Consider the following 14,617-nt stretch of genomic DNA (forward strand, 5'->3'; position numbering starts at 1 on the left):
AGTAATTACATCATCTGTCATCCAGGAGGAGGTATGGTCACTAAACAACAATAGTAATTACATCATCTGTCCTCCAGGAGGTATGGTCACTAAACAACAATAGTAATTACATCATCTGTCCTCCAGGAGGTATGGTCACTAAACAACAATAGTAATTACATCATCTGTCCTCCAGGAGGTATGGTCACTAAACAACAATAGTAATTACATCATCTGTCCTCCAGGAGGAGGTATGGTCACTAAACAACAATAGTAATTACATCATCTGTCCTCCAGGAGGTATGGTCACTAAACAACAATAGTAATTACATCATCTGTCCTCCAGGAGGAGGTATGGTCACTAAACAACAATAGTAATTACATCATCTGTCCTCCAGGAGGAGGTATGGTCACTAAACAACAATAGTAATTACATCATCTGTCCTCCAGAAGGAGGTATGGTCACTAAACAACAATAGTAATTACATCATCTGTCCTCCAGGAGGAGGTATGGTCACTAAACAACAATAGTAATTACATCATCTGTCCTCCAGGAGGAGGTATGGTCACTAAACAACAATAGTAATTACATCATCTGTCCTCCAGGAGGAGGTATGGTCACTAAACAACAATAGTAATTACATCATCTGTCCTCCAGGAGGAGGTATGGTCACTAAACAACAATAGTAATTACATCATCTGTCCTCCAGGAGGAGGTATGGTCACTAAACAACAATAGTAATTACATCATCTGTCCTCCAGGAGGAGGTATGGTCACTAAACAACAATAGTAATTACATCATCTGTCCTCCAGGAGGAGGTATGGTCACTAAACAACAATAGTAATTACATCATCTGTCCTCCAGGAGGAGGTATGGTCACTAAACAACAATAGTAATTACATCATCTGTCCTCCAGGAGGAGGTATGGTCACTAAACAACAATAGTAATTACATCATCTGTCCTCCAGGAGGAGGTATGGTCACTAAACAACAATAGTAATGACATCATCTGTCCTCCAGAAGGAGGTATGGTCACTAAACAACAATAGTAATGACATCATCTGTCCTCCAGAAGGTATGGTCACTAAACAACAATAGTAATTACATCATCTGTCCTCCAGGAGGAGGTATGGTCACTAAACAACAATAGTAATGACATCATCTGTCCTCCAGAAGGTATGGTCACTAAACAACAATAGTAATTACATCATCTGTCCTCCAGGAGGAGGTATGGTCACTAAACAACAATAGTAATTACATCATCTGTCCTCCAGGAGGAGTTATGGTCACTAAACAACAATAGTAATTACATCATCTGTCCTCCAGGAGGAGTTATGGTCACTAAACAACAATAGTAATTACATCATCTGTCCTCCAGGAGGAGGTATGGTCACTAAACAACAATAGTAATTACATCATCTGTCCTCCAGAAGGTATGGTCACTAAACAACAATAGTAATTACATCATCTGTCCTCCAGGAGGAGGTATGGTCACTAAACAACAATAGTAATTACATCATCTGTCCTCCAGGAGGAGGTATGGTCACTAAACAACAATAGTAATTACATCATCTGTCCTCCAGGAGGAGGTATGGTCACTAAACAACAATAGTAATTACATCATCTGTCCTCCAGGAGGAGGTATGGTCACTAAACAACAATAGTAATGACATCATCTGTCCTCCAGGAGGTATGGTCACTAAACAACAATAGTAATTACATCATCTGTCCTCCAGGAGGAGGTATGGTCACTAAACAACAATAGTAATGACATCATCTGTCCTCCAGGAGGTATGGTCACTAAACAACAATAGTAATTACATCATCTGTCCTCCAGGAGGAGGTATGGTCACTAAACAACAATAGTAATTACATCATCTGTCCTCCAGGAGGAGGTATGGTCACTAAACAACAATAGTAATTACATCATCTGTCCTCCAGGAGGAGGTATGGTCACTAAACAACAATAGTAATTACATCATCTGTCCTCCAGGAGGTATGGTCACTAAACAACAATAGTAATTACATCATCTGTCCTCCAGGAGGTATGGTCACTAAACAACAATAGTAATGACATCATCTGTCCTCCAGGAGGAGGTATGGTCACTAAACAACAATAGTAATTACATCATCTGTCCTCCAGGAGGAGGTATGGTCACTAAACAACAATAGTAATGACATCATCTGTCCTCCAGGAGGTATGGTCACTAAACAACAATAGTAATTACATCATCTGTCCTCCAGGAGGTATGGTCACTAAACAACAATAGTAATTACATCATCTGTCCTCCAGGAGGAGGTATGGTCACTAAACAACAATAGTAATTACATCATCTGTCCTCCAGGAGGAGGTATGGTCACTAAACAACAATAGTAATTACATCATCTGTCCTCCAGGAGGAGGTATGGTCACTAAACAACAAGGCCACATGGGTTTAGTTACAGTAATTATAGTCATTCTGCAGAGTACATAAATATTTAGTGTCTGCATCATCTGAATACAGAATCAAAATGCTTTCTTCAAAAAGAAAACGTTGTATCACCGTATCTCTGTGCTCCCTGACGAAGGAAATGTAATTAGTGTACAAGATGAAGGAAAAAGGAAACCGCACACTGCACTTGATAGTATCACCGATATTTAATGAGTTTACGTATCGGCCTCACGGCCTTCGTCAGAGCTTTTGGGATCTTTTGAAAGTTGTTCCATTATGTAGACCTGGCCCCACCCACATCCGTTCTACACATCGAAGGGGGTTGGAGGCAAAGGAAAAACAAATAAGTGCTACCAAATATAACAATATGCATTTCATAAATATTACAACAGTATATAAATAAGGCGTATTGAACACGTCTGTAAAATCTCAATGAGGACATAGCAAGTTTTCATTAGTCATTGGGTCCATCGTACGAAAAACGTCAGAATAATCTACAATAGTCACTTATTTCATGTTCAAATTCACAACATAACATACAGGCATTTCATCATTAAGTCCTTTTGGAAATAATGTCTGGAGGGTGAAAATCCAAAAACATTCTCTTTTACTCAGAGTATTATTAATATCTCCTCCCCTGTCTGATATCTTAACTTTCTCTATGCCACAAAATCTAAAAGGTAGAAATGTCATGATTTAGGGCATTAAAATGTACAGCGACTGGATAATCCCTGTCGTTTCTCCTGATTGAACTTTTATGTTCACTAATTCTCTGTTTGAGAGAGCGGGAGGTTTTACCGACATAACATAGCCCACATGGACATTTAATAATGTAAATAACATGGGTGGTGGAACACCTAATAATGTCATTTATTTGGAACCGTTTTCCTGTGTGGGTGACAGAAATATTCACACTTCATCATATTGTTGCACTGTGCGCATCCTCTGCATTTATAGCTACCATTTGGTAGAGGGCGTAAAAGAGCTTGGCTGATTTTCTTTTGTGGCTGGCAGTTGGCATGAACCAATTTATCGCGTAAATTGCGACCTCTCCTATACACAATAAGTGGTGGATATTTAAATTCAGCCGGCAAAACTGGGTCCGATGATAAAATATGCCAATGTTTCTTGACCACACCCCTCACTTTTCGCGAATTCAAAGTATATGTAGTTGTGAACATTACGGACTGTTCTGTAGCTTTAGCGGGTCTTTTTTGTAGCAGTTCATCTCGTGTTTTTCCCAATGCCAAATGATGAGCTTCATCCACACATTGTGACGAATAGCCTCTTTTTAGAAACCTACTGCGCATCTCCGCTGCTGTTTCTAGATAATCCTCTGTGGAGTGGCAGATACGGCGCAGTCTGAAAAACTGGCTTCTTGGAAGTCCTCTTTTTAAATCGCTCAGGGTGGAAGCTGTCCCCCTGTAATAGAGTATTTCTGTCCGTTTCTTTTCTATACAGAGTTGTAAAACAGGGTTCCATTTGATTTCTCAATCCACATATCGAGGCAATGAACACGTTGAGTGTCACGTTCAATAGTGAATTTGAGATTAGGGTCAATGTCATTGAGTAGTGCCATAACATCTGACAGCTCTTCAGTTCCTACCCATATACAAAAAATGTCGTCAATATATCGATACCACTTCAGGACTTTATTCAAAAATGGATTCTCGTTTTCATTATTAACCAAACGTTCTTCAAGAAGACCCATATAGAGGTTCGCGCAGCTCGGAGCGGATGTGGAGCCCAACGATGTTCCATTCGCTTGGAGGTAGTATTCATCATCAGACCTGAAATAGTTGTACGTCAAAACATATTCAGCTCTAGAATGAAGTTTGTTGGTGGATATTCATTAGTATCTCTGTCTCCCAAATAGTGAGCTAGTGCTGCCAGCCCCCCCACATGGGGAACGCATGTATATAGACTCTCGACATCTAATGTGACCAAAATACAGTCTCCTGTTAAACCCGTTATTGGTGAGATCTTGTTTATGAAGTCTATAGTCTTTTACATATGATGGCAATGCTTGCACATGAGATTTAATAAAAGAGTCTACAAAGTTCGACAATGGCTCTAACATTGAGCCTATTCCTGCCACCACTGGTCTGCCTGGATAGTTGCCTTGTGTTTTAGGTTTGTGTCATTTCGGTCAAATGTATAAGCATGGACGTATGGCACATTTGCAGCAAAGATATTAATATTCAGGTTTTGACATAAGTTTGATTAATAGGGCTTGCTCCAGATTCAGATTTTTTATTGTTCAGAAATGTGGTGGGTACTCTCTTCGTTCGCTGGACTTTATCCTGCTAACTGTTCCAAATGTCCGAACTGAGTTTGGTAAAAGGGCTTTTATGTACTCTGCGCCATCGTCTTGGAACACCTTACAAAATACTTCTAAACTGGAAGAACTTGTCCCAATCGGTGTTTTTAAATCACTGATGAAGGATTTTGAGGCTGATTCCCTGACCTGTCAATGTTTTTAACTTGCTGTTTTTGATTCTGTTATACTCTTGTGAATTCAATGGTTTTTACTAGATTACTTCTAGTTTTTCATGTTGTTTGTCTAATTTTTTGTAATGACTTGGTGCTGCCTATCTTGGCCAGGACGCTCTTGAAAAAGAGATTTTAAATCTCAATGAGCGCTTCCTGGTTAAATAAAGGTTAAATAAAATAAAAAATCCGAGCATATTTCCCTTTGGAACATCTCTGTGGGATCAACACTCAGTTTTCTATAGAAACGTTCATTACTGAGTTGTCTCTGAATTTCTTCTTTATATTTGTCATAGTCTAAAACAACCACAGCAACCCCCTTGTCTGCAGGTTTAATAACCAAAGATTAATCTTTCATTAGTTCATTAAGTGCCTGTTCGAGTGAGATTCTTCTGAATGTGGTTTGTTTGTCTCCTATATACTGCCATGGCTTCTTGTTCGACTAACCTACAATAGGTATTAATCGAGGAGTTGTTAACCATGGGACAGAATTTGCTTTTGGGCTTAAAATGGGTACCAGTTCTTTGATGTGTTACTAGGCCCGAATCAGTGTTTTGCTAAAACACATGCTTAAGTTTAATCTTGTGAAAGAATTTAAACAGATCTACTTTCGTATCTTATGGTTTATCTGTACATGTAGGTACACAGTACAAAAATATAAACGCAACATGTAAAGTGTTGGTCCCATGTTTCATGAGCTGAAATAAAAGATCTCAGAACATTTCCATATAGACAACAACCTTATTTCACTCATTCTGTGCACACATTTATTTACATCCTGTAACGATTTTCCTCCTCTTCGGACGAGGAGTATGAAGGATCGGACCAATACGCAGCGTGGTAAGTGTCCATGATAGTTTTATTAAACTGAACACGACAAAATACAAAAATAACAAAGTGAATGATAACGAAAACCGAAACAGTCCTGAAATGTGAAACTAACACAGGAAACAATCACCCACAACGGAAAACAGGCTATCTAAATATGGCTCCCAATCAGAGACAACGATAAACAGCTGGTCATTACTGTACAATGCTGTTTTGAGGTTGCCAAGGCGATGCTGCTGAACTATACGTTTCTGATTGATGTTGTTCTCTTCTGTCGTCGTGGTAACAAGCCGTTCAAAGACATTCCATCTCTCTATCGTTTAACGGAAGAAGAATTGTCATTCAGCAGACGCTCTTACCCAGAGCAACTAGGGTTACATGGCTTGATCAAGGGCACATCAGCAGATTTTTTTCACATAGTCAGCTCTGGGATTCAAACAAGCAACCTTTCAGTTACTGTCCCAATGCTTTTAACCGCTAGGCTACCTGTCGCCCTCATATCCTCCTTTCTCTCCTCTTCTATCATCCCTTCCTCTCCATCACTCCTTCTCTTGGGAAGAAGGAAAGCGATCCCATCTGAGAATGGAAATTCTAAAAGGTTTCATTGTATTTTCCCTGTGAACAGCCAGTGGCAATATTTGCATTTTATCCCAACTGACAGTAACTGAATACAGCCACGGTCCTGGTCAGCCCTGTTCCCTATGTAGTACACTACTTTATACTACAGCCCTATTCCCTATGTAGTGCACTACTTTATACTACAGCCCTATTCCCTATATAGTGCACTACTTTAAACTACGGCCCTATTCCATTTATAGTGAACTACTTTATACTACAGCCCTATTCCCTATATAGTGCACTACTGTATACTACAGCCCTATTCCCTATGCAGTGCACTACTTTATACTACAGCCCTATTCCCTATATAGTGCACTACTTAACACCATATGTGTTTGAATAAAATCAACTAGGCAATCTGTACTGAACTGTCTGATGCTTTAAGCTGTTTGATTAAATAATTAAGACTGACAAATGACTTGGGAGGGAGCCCGAAATCAAGATAACCAGAAGGAAAAAACCTTGTTCCTGCCCGTCCTCCCTCTGCTGCTGGCCTTCCTTCACAGATTCTGACCGTCCTCCCTCTGCTGCTGGCCTTCCTTCACAGATTCTGACCCTCCTCCCTCTGCTGCTGGCCTTCCTTCACAGATTCTGACCCTCCTCCCTCTGCTGCTGGCCTTCCTTCACAGATTCTGACCCTCCTCCCTCTGCTGCTGGCCTTCCTTCACAGATTCTGCCATTAAACTCCTGTAGTTGCCTGTAATAGGCTACACCAGCGGTCGGCAACCTTTTCCATATGGAGGTCAGATTTATCTTACCATTTCTACCAATCCGAGGGCCAGTTATGATTTTCATTTGCACATTTTCGTGGAACCGTTTCATTTCATTTATAATTGTCTTTGTATCTCAAAATCATCTAAATGTCTAAATGTAAATTAAAATTATACAAATCTAAAAGTAACTTATTGCCATTGTCAACTATGTAAAAATAGCCCACATAAAGCCAACACTTAAAAACATTGCAGCCTACAGGTACAAAATATCCTGATAAAAATAAATATCCTATAAATCACATTGGCTACGCATGGCCTGTCTGCAACGAACTTGAAACATTGTATGAAATATTGTGTGCCCTCAGTTTCCCTCTCCAGTGACCTCGGGACAGACACAGCTGTAGGCTGTTTGTTACAATGGGTAAGAAGTAGACAGGTATTTTATGGCCTTTCCACTGGATCAGAGCATTACATTTTTCTCTTTCATGCTGAGTGGTTATCGAAAGGGAGAGAGCTGAAAATATTGTTCAAATACGTTGAGGAACTATTATCATTCTCAGTTGATTCTAAAAACAGACTTTGTTTACTTGCTGTTTGAGGTGAAGAAAAATACTTTGAGAAGCTCCACAGCTCAATAGTGGTGGTGAGTTAAGACAATCAGAAATACTCTCAGACAAATGAGAACAGTTATAGGCGCAGGCCATGTAGATTAGTCCTACTTCTATATGTGTAACAGTTTAACTTCCTCCCTCTGCTTTAACCCCTCTCCCCGACCCGGGCGCGAACCAGGAACCTTCTGCACACATCAACAACAGTCACCCACGAAGCATCGTTACCCATCGCTCCACAAAAGCCGCGGCCCTTTCAGAGCAAGGGGAACCACTACTTCAAGGTCTCAGAGCGAGTGACGTCACCGATTGAAAGGCTATTAGCACGCACCACCGCTAACTAGCTGGCCATTTCACATCCGTTACATAATCAGGTGCGTGTCCTTTCTCAACATTGACAGGAGCGTTTCAAACAAAATATTATTAATAAATTGACAAAACTCCTAAATGGGAGTGAAATAAACAGAAACTTGTTTCTCACAAGTGTAGCATCAAATGTATTTATAAAGCCCTTCTTGCATCAGCTGATATCTCAAAGTGCTGTACAGAAACCCAGCCTAAAACCCCAAACAGCAAGCAATGCAGGTGTAGAAGCACGGTGGCTAGAAAAAACTCCCTAGAAAGGCCAAAACCTAGGAAGAAACCTAGAGAGGAACCAGGCTATGAGGGGTGGCAAAACATATGTCCACTCCGACAATGAGAACTGTAGTTCTTAACGACTGGATTAATACAGGGACGAAAATTAACACCGGTAGATTTTGGTATTGGCATTTCACTCGCATTTGTGAATTAAAATAGTCAAGTACGATCACATTTATAGCAAAGTAAATGCTGCCGTTGCTGTTTTCAAATTATTTCTACCGTTTTCATAACTGGCTAATTTAATCGCACAAAGTCAAAGAACTACAAATCCTATAGCCTGTCCTACCTCGAACTGCAACACTGCCTGGCTGGGAAGGTGCGCAGTCATAAAAGTTGGTCTAATTTACTTTAAACGAAAGTCTACTGAATTGAGACTTTGTCCTTCTGTTTTTTGGCTATTTACGTTGTTTTGTTCACAAACTAGGTGGTTTTTCAATGTTTGAGTATCAGCTGCTAGTGAACACAAGAAAACGCAGCTACTAGTCAGACTCTCAATCTCACTGCTACACGACTCTCCAGTCGCGTTACCACGGTAACCTCCGCCCTTAAAGGGGCAGGGTGTTTTCAATACAGACACCTTTTCGTCATCCGGTATTCCATATAAGGCATCCATACCTTATGAAAGTTGCACAGTATACCCTTAATCTGGTAATAAATCTAATCTAATGATACATAACTTGACATCCATTGTGTCATTGTTGTTGGATTACCAACCTTCAAATTAATGGCAATGCATTTCTTAGCCGTTATAGATGCTAGGTTACACAGTTTCTTCTGATAACAGTCTCCTGTATCAACATCTCCTGTATCAACATCTCCTGTATCAACATCTCCTGTATCAACATCTCCTGTATCAACATCTCCTGTATCAACATCTCCTGTATCAACATCTCCAGTATCAACTATCAACATCTCCTGTATCAACATCTCCTGTATCAACATCTCCTGTATCAACATCTCCTGTATCAACATCTCCTGTATCAACATCTCCTGTATCAACATCTCCTGTATCACATCTCCTGTATCAACATCTCCTGTATCAACATCTCCTGTATCAACATCTCCTGTATCAACATCTCCTGTATCAACATCTCCAGTATCAACATCTCCTGTATCAACATCTCCTGTATCAACATCTCCTGTATCAACATCTCCTGTATCAACATCTCCAGTATCAACATCTCCAGTATCAACATCTCCTGTATCAACTATCAACATCTCCTGTATCAACATCTCCTGTATCAACATCTCCTGTATCAACTATCAACATCTCCTGTATCAACATCTCCTGTATCAACATCTCCTGTATCAACATCTCCTGTATCAACATCTCCTGTATCAACATCTCCTGTATCAACATCTCCTGTATCAACATCTCCAGTATCAACATCTCCTGTATCAACATCTCCTGTATCAACATCTCCTGTATCAACATCTCCTGTATCAACATCTCCTGTATCAACATCTCCTGTATCAACTATCAACATCTCCTGTATCAACATCTCCAGTATCAACATCTCCTGTATCAACATCTCCTGTATCAACATCTCCTGTATCAACATCTCCTGTATCAACATCTCCTGTATCAACATCTCCTGTATCAACATCTCCTGTATCAACATCTCCTGTATCACATCTCCTGTATCAACATCTCCTGTATCAACATCTCCACTATCAACATCTCCTGTATCAACATCTCCTGTATCAACATCTCCTGTATCAACATCTCCTGTATCAACATCTCCTGTATCAACATCTCCTGTATCAACTATCAACATCTCCTGTATCAACATCTCCTGTATCAACATCTCCTGTATCAACATCTCCTGTATCAACATCTCCTGTATCAACATCTCCTGTATCAACATCTCCTGTATCAACATCTCCTGTATCAACATCTCCTGTATCACATCTCCTGTATCAACATCTCCTGTATCAACATCTCCAGTATCAACATCTCCTGTATCAACATCTCCTGTATCAACATCTCCTGTATCAACATCTCCTGTATCAACATCTCCTGTATCAACTATCAACATCTCCTGTATCAACATCTCCTGTATCAACATCTCCTGTATCAACATCTCCTGTATCAACTATCAACATCTCCTGTATCAACATCTCCTGTATCAACATCTCCAGTATCAACATCTCCAGTATCAACATCTCCTGTACCAACATCTCCTGTATCAACATCTCCTGTATCACATCTCCTGTATCAACATCTCCTGTATCAACATCTCCTGTATCAACATCTCCTGTATCAACATCTCCTGTATCAACATCTCCTGTATCAACATCTCCTGTATCAACTATCAACATCTCCTGTATCAACATCTCCTGTATCAACATCTCCTGTATCAACATCTCCTGTATCAACATCTCCTGTATCAACATCTCCTGTATCACAATCTCCTGTATCAACATCTCCAGTATCAACATCTCCTGTATCAACATCTCCAGTATCAACTATCAACATCTCCAGTATCAACATCTCCTGTATCAACATCTCCAGTATCAACATCTCCTGTATCAACATCTCCTGTATCAACATCTCCTGTATCAACATCTCCAGTATCAACATCTCCTGTATCAACATCTCCTGTATCAACATCTCCTGTATCAACATCTCCTGTATCAACATCTCCAGTATCAACATCTCCTGTATCAACATCTCCTGTATCAACATCTCCTGTATCAACATCTCCTGTATCAACATCTCCTGTATCAACATCTCCAGTATCAACATCTCCTGTATCAACATCTCCTGTATCAACATCTCCTGTATCAACATCTCCTGTATCAACATCTCCTGTATCAACTATCAACATCTCCTGTATCAACTATCAACATCTCCTGTATCAACTATCAACATCTCCAGTATCAACATCTCCTGTATCAACATCTCCTGTATCAACATCTCCTGTATCAACATCACAGACTGGTCTCCCTCACAGACTGGTCTCCCTCACAGACTGGTCTCCCTCACAGACTGGTCTCCCTCACAGACTGGTCTTCCTCACAGACTGGTCTCCCTCACAGACTGGTCTCCCTCACAGACTGGTCTCCCTCACAGACTGGTCTCCCTCACAGACTGGTCTCCCTCACAGACTGGTCTTCCTCACAGACTGGTCTCCCTCACAGACTGGTCTCCCTCACAGACTGGCCTCCCTCACATGCTGGTCTCCCTCACAGACTGGTCTCCCTCACAGACTGGTCTCCCTCACAGACTGGTCTCCCTCACAGACTGGTCTCCCTCACAGACTGGTCTCCCTCACAGACTGGTCTTCCTCACAGACTGGTCTCCCTCACAGACTGGTCTCCCTCACAGACTGGTCTCCCTCACAGACTGGTCTCCCTCACATGCTGGTCTCCCTCACAGACTGGTCTCCCTCACAGACTGGTCTCCCTCACAGACTGGTCTCCCTCACAGACTGGTCTCCCTCACAGACTGGTCTCCCTCACAGACTGGTCTCCCTCGCAGACTGGTCTCCCTCGCAGACTGGTCTCCCTCACCGACTGGTCTCCCTCACCGACTGGTCTCCCTCACAGACTGGTCTCCCTCACAGACTGGTCTCCCTCACAGACTGGTCTCCCCCAGACTGGTCTCCCTCACAGACTGGTCTCCACCACAGACTGGTCTCCCTCACAGACTGGTCTTCCCTGACTGGCTGACCTCAGCACCGTCACAGACTGGTCTTCCCTGACTGCCTGACTCTGTTGAGAGGAGAGGAGAAGCAGAGGAGAGGAGAAGCAGGCAGAGGAAGTGGAGAGGAGAGGAGAGGAGAGGAGAGGAGAGGAGAGGAGAGGAGAGGAGAGGAGAGGAGAGGAGAGGAGAGGAGAGGAGAGGAGAGGTGTACTGGGATGGGAGGAACGTGCTCCCTGCCACATCAGCCTTACATAACATGGTTATCAGGATGGAGCTGAGCTGGAGCTGACCAAACACCTGATTAAATATGGCCTAGTAATGCCATCTGCTTCTATCTTAGGAGGCTCAGAGCTCTGGCAGTTGTGTGTGTGTGTGTGTGTGTGTGTGTGTGTGTGTGTGTGTGTGTGTGTGTGTGTGTGTGTGTGTGTGTGTGTGTGTGTGTGTGTGTGTGTGTGTGTGTGTGTGTGTGTGTGTGTGGGGATATTATCTGTATATCTACATCATACGGTACAGTAGACTGATACATCATACAGTAGACTGTTACATCATACAGTAGACTGTTACATCATACAGTAGACTGTTACATCATACAGTAGACTGATACATCATACAGTAGACTGTTACATCATACAGTAGACTGATACATCATACAGTAGACTGTTACATCATACAGTAGACTGATACATCATACAGTAGACTGATACATCATACAGTAGACTGATACATCATACAGTAGACTGATACATCATACAGTAGACTGATACATCATACAGTAGACTGTTACATCATACAGTAGACTGATACATCATACAGTAGACTGTTACATCATACAGTAGACTGATACATCATACAGTAGACTGTTACATCATACAGTAGACTGTTACGTCATACAGTAGACTATTACATCATACAGTACAGTAGACTGTTACATCATACAGTAGACTGTTACGTCATACAGTAGACTGTTACATCATACAGTGGACTGTTACATCATACAGTAGACTGCTACATCATACAGTAGACTGATACATCATACAGTAGACTGTTACATCATACAGTAGACTGTTACATCATACAGTACAGTAGACTGTTACATCATACAGTGGACTGTTACATCATACAGTGGACTGTTACATCATACAGTAGACTGATACATCATACAGTAGACTGTTACATCATACAGTAGACTGATACATCATACAGTAGACTGTTACATCATACAGTACAGTAGACTGTTACATCATACAGTAGACTGATACATCATACAGTAGACTGTTACATCATACAGTAGACTGTTACATCATACAGTAGACTGTTACATCATACAGTAGACTGATACATCATACAGTAGACTGATACATCATACAGTAGACTGTTACATCATACAGTAGACTGTTACATCATACAGTAGACTGTTACATCATACAGTAGACTGTTACATCATACAGTAGACTGATACATCATACAGTAGACTGTTACATCATACAGTAGACTGTTACATCATACAGTAGACTGTTACATCATACAGTAGACTGTTACATCATACAGTAGACTGTTACATCATACAGTAGACTGATACATCATACAGTAGACTGTTACATCATACAGTAGACTGTTACATCATACAGTAGACTGTTACATCATACAGTAGACTGTTACATCATACAGTAGACTGATACATCATACAGTAGACTATTACATCATACAGTACAGTAGACTGTTACATCATACAGTAGACTGTTACATCATACAGTAGACTGTTACATCATACAGTAGACTGATACATCATACAGTACAGTAGACTGTTACATCATACAGTAGACTGTTACATCATACAGTAGACTGATACATCATACAGTAGACTGATACATCATACAGTAGACTGTTACATCATACAGTAGACTGTTACATCATACAGTAGACTGTTACATCATACAGTAGACTGTTACATCATACAGTAGACTGTTACATCATACAGTAGACTGATACATCATACAGTAGACTGTTACATCATACAGTAGACTGTTACATCATACAGTAGACTGTTACATCATACAGTAGACTGATACATCATACAGTAGACTGTTACATCATACAGTAGACTGATACATCATACAGTAGACTGTTACATCATACAGTAGACTGTTACATCATAGGGAGGAGAGTCCTGATCTGGTTTGATCTGTATTTCTGTGACATTTGTGCGCACTGACTTTACATAAACAGCTTAGTCAGGGAAGCTGCCGTTTTCTGCAGAATTAGAGGGAATCTGGTGTGAGTCTGTATAAATCTCACAGATAATAGGTAATGATTGCCCTCTGTGCCAGGTTGATAATAGGTAATGATTGCCCTCTGTGGTGGTTGATAATAGGTAATGATTACCCTCTGTGGTGGTTGATAATAGGTAATGATTGCCCTCTGTGGTGGTTGATAATAGGTAATGATTGCCCTCTGTGGTGGTTGATAATAGGTAATGATTTCCCTCTGTGGTGGTTGATAATAGGTAATGATTGCCCTCTGTGGTGGTTGATAATAGGTAATGATTGCCCTCTGTGGTGGTTGATAATAGGTAATGATTGCCCTCTGTAGTGGTTGATAATAGGTCATGATTACCCTCTGTGGTGGTTGATAATAGGTAATGATTGCCCTCTGTGGT

Source organism: Salvelinus namaycush, chromosome 22 (genome assembly GCF_016432855.1).
Source record: "Salvelinus namaycush isolate Seneca chromosome 22, SaNama_1.0, whole genome shotgun sequence".
Taxonomy (NCBI): Eukaryota; Metazoa; Chordata; class Actinopteri; order Salmoniformes; family Salmonidae; genus Salvelinus; species Salvelinus namaycush.